The sequence below is a fragment of the Lipotes vexillifer genome, unplaced genomic scaffold (genome assembly GCF_000442215.2).
Source record: "Lipotes vexillifer unplaced genomic scaffold, Lipotes_vexillifer_v1.1 scaffold447, whole genome shotgun sequence".
NCBI lineage: Eukaryota > Metazoa > Chordata > Mammalia > Artiodactyla > Lipotidae > Lipotes > Lipotes vexillifer.
In genome coordinates this window covers 1,200,744-1,204,272 of record NW_006786302.1, presented here as the reverse complement: position 1 = coordinate 1,204,272, position 3,529 = coordinate 1,200,744, and positions in this window count along the sequence as shown.

Sequence of the window (3,529 nt, the reverse complement as noted above, 5' to 3'; positions counted from 1 at the left end):
GGGAGAGAGAGACGGAGATAGCCCCGCTGCCGATGCAGGGGACAGGAGTTCGTACCCCGGTCCGGGAAGAGCCCCCATGCCGCGGAGCGGCTGGGCCCGTGAGCCATGGCCGCTGAGCCTGCGCGTCCGGAGCCTGTGCTCCGCAGCGGGAGAGGTCACAGCAGTGAGAGGCCCGCGTAAAAAAAAAAAAAACAAAAAACTTTATGTATACATTTTTAATTAAAATAGAATAGGCATAAACCAAAAAGAAGGGAAAAAGTCAAGATGAAGCGTCCCTGTCATTTTGTTTGCAGGGAGGAGTCAAGAAATGGAACAAATTGCCAGGAAAAAATTCTAAGACCATCCCAAAGCAGCTAGGTTACGTGTTATGTGTAAATGCCAAAATTAGGTATTATCCCACTTAATCTACAAATGAAAAAAGGAAGTCAAGGTTTATCCTATTCAGTACAAGAATTTTTAGAATGTATAAAAATTTGAGTTTGGTTCCTGCAAACTTTTGAGCTGACACTTCTCAGCTGCCGAGAAGAAATTAACACTCTGGGGCTAACATACCAAGTCCACCTGGGCTCATCCATGTGACAAGGAGACAGGGATGCTAGAAAGAGGAAGGAGGTAAGTCATACAGGTTTTATTATTTTAAAAAGAAGACCAGTCGTTAAAGAAAAACAATACACGGTTATGGAGCTTCTGATTAAATGAAGGAGTGGATTCTGATTCTGTAAACTCCCTAGGTGGCGCTGAGCTTCATTATCAACCAACTTGGAATTGGTTTATCCTTATTTCTTTGTTTTGAAGGAGAAGACTTAACATTTAAAACATTTGACCCAAAGATGGTTACTTTGAAAGAACCCGCATAGGATTTTCTTTGAAAACATTGTGTGTGTAAATACATTTTTTTTTCGTAATGCAGAGTGCAAGATTTTGATGTTGACTCTGCCTTGTGTCAGCAACTTCCCAGATGTCTAGATTTCCCATCTTTTTGACGGGAAGGAACATGACACCCACCACAGACACACATTCTAGGGATCACTTGCTTAAGTGTCATAACTTACAATGATATGTTATTAAATAATAAAATGGAAACAAATATTGTTCGGTTGAGCCATTTCAAAAAGGTAAAAATATTCAGGTCAAATGAAAGATAACATCTTAAAACTTCACCTGAGGGCTTCCCTGGTGGCACAGTGGTTAAGAACCCGCCTGCCAGTGCAGGGGACACGGGTTCGATCCCTGGTCCTGGAAGATCCCACATGCCGCGGAGCAACTAAGCCCATGCACCACAACTACTGAGCCTGCGCTCTAGAGCCCATGAGCCACAACTGCTGAAGCCCGCGCACCTAGAGCCCATGCTCTGCAACAAGAGACGCCACCACAATGAGAAATCTGTGCACTACAACTAAGAGTAGTCCCCGCTCACCACAACTAGAGAAAGCCCGCGCAGCAATGAAGACCCGACACAGCCAAAAGAGGGAGTGCCTGGGCTTTCTTTTCACTTGCCCAGATGCGGGGCAGCAGGGGAAGAGGAAGGGGTGAGGCTTAAAAGATGTCAGTAGTCAAACATAAACAAATGGAGTCAGTCTCCGTTACATTCAAAGTCTGTTGGTGACTGGTCGCTGTGTGTGTTATTCAGTGCCGCCCCCTTCCCCTGACAGCAAAGTGTGTCATTGTGTTGCCTCCTTGTCTCCCAGTGCGAAACCCACATGACATTCCACAAAAATGGATAGTCAAAAGAGGAAATTGGTCACCAAAAAGGAAGGTGCATCAAAGAAATGAAAAGTGTTCATGCAGGACAATCTACGGGAATGGAGTTAGAGAAGAAATGGCTGGGTGCAGGGGAGGGGTGGATTGGGAGTTTGGGATTAGCAGAGGCAAACTATTACATACAGAATGGATAAGCAACAAGGTCCTACTGTACAGCACAAGAAACTGTATTCAATATCCTGGGATAAACCATAATGGAAAAGAATATGAAAAGGAATATATATGTATAACTGAGCCACTTTGCTGTACAGCAGAAACTAACAACATTGTAAATCAACTATACGTCAGTAAAATAGATTTTTTAAAAAATGGCTGACTGTGAGATGAGTGACCCTGCTGCCTTTCGAGAGGTTTTAGATGTGCTGACAGAGGAGCTCAGTGAAGACCTGCTTATCAACACAGCGGAGGAAAATGGTTGTGGTGAAAAGGATGAAGCCGGCCCAGAGGAACGAATGCCAGCAAAAAACTTAAGATTCAGTGAACTTTTGAAGATAATTCATAACATTGAACATGCAAAGAACAAAATGTTGGAAGCTGATCCAAACTTAGGAAGGAGTGTATCAATTCACCACAGCATGGAAGGGATGTCCACTCCTTCTCCTAAGTCACGTGACAAGATGAGCACTGTTCGAGCTATTCTTGATAAGTTTTCTACAAAGACACAAAAGAGTTTATGTCAGTTTATGTCCGCAGCAATGAAGACCCGACACAGCCAACTGAGCAGAGCAACTAAGCCCGTGAGCCACAACTACTGAGCCCGCGTGCCTAAAGCCCGTGCTCCTCAACAAGAGAAACCACCACAATGAGAAGCCTGCACACCGCAACGAAGAATAGCCCCCGCTCGCTGCAACTAGAGAAAGCCCGCACGCAGCAATGAAGACCCAACACAGCCAAAAATAATAAGTAAATAAAATAAATTTATTTTAAAAACAAAACAGTGAGTTAATAAAAGACTCTGCATAGGTTGTTAGTAGATGTTTTCCTGACGATGCTGATTGGCAAGAGGGGTCGCTCTCATTCCTATATAAGATGAGAGAAATCCACAGCTCAGAGAGGCTCCCTGATTGTGAGTGAGCTGTGCTTAAAATAATAGAGATCTGACCGTATTTTAAACATCCTAACTAATGAAAAGACTCCTATTGTGATTGCTTTTGGAACGCTAAGAATTCTCTTATCGGTGTAAGCTTCCAATTTACTTTGTGGGCAATGCTAAATTTTTACAAATCACGTTTATAGAGCAATAGCCACATGGGCTACGCATTACTAAATCCACTTCTAAATAAAGCTGAAATTTGGTGGGTTACCTGATCATTCTCGGCAAATGTGCCAGCTCCTATCATGTTTAGAACCCTGTGTTCTGAGGTGCTCAAGTTCACGCTGAGGAATTTGCTAAACAAATCCCTGGCAAGGAGTCAGAGCAGTGGTTTTCTGTATCCTTAAATACTTTCAAATAGAAATGGCAAAACACACTGCCCGAGTCCACAATTCCTAAACTTTTGGAGTGTCAATCTTGGAGTTTCTTACTATTTGAATCTGAACTCACTCGCTTCCCCAAAGGAGCAGCCTATTTATTTATTTTAAAAGTTAAACGGAATGAAAACTTCTGCTCTTTGAATTAGGCAGCAATCAGGGCTAAAAATAACTGATTTCGCGAGTTTCCTACGGGAAATGTTAAGACAGAGGTGATCAGTCTCCTTCCCAAGACGCGTAGGTGGGGTCTGGGCCTGAGCGAGGGCGGGTCTGCACGGGGCTCCCAGGGGGCGGGGGT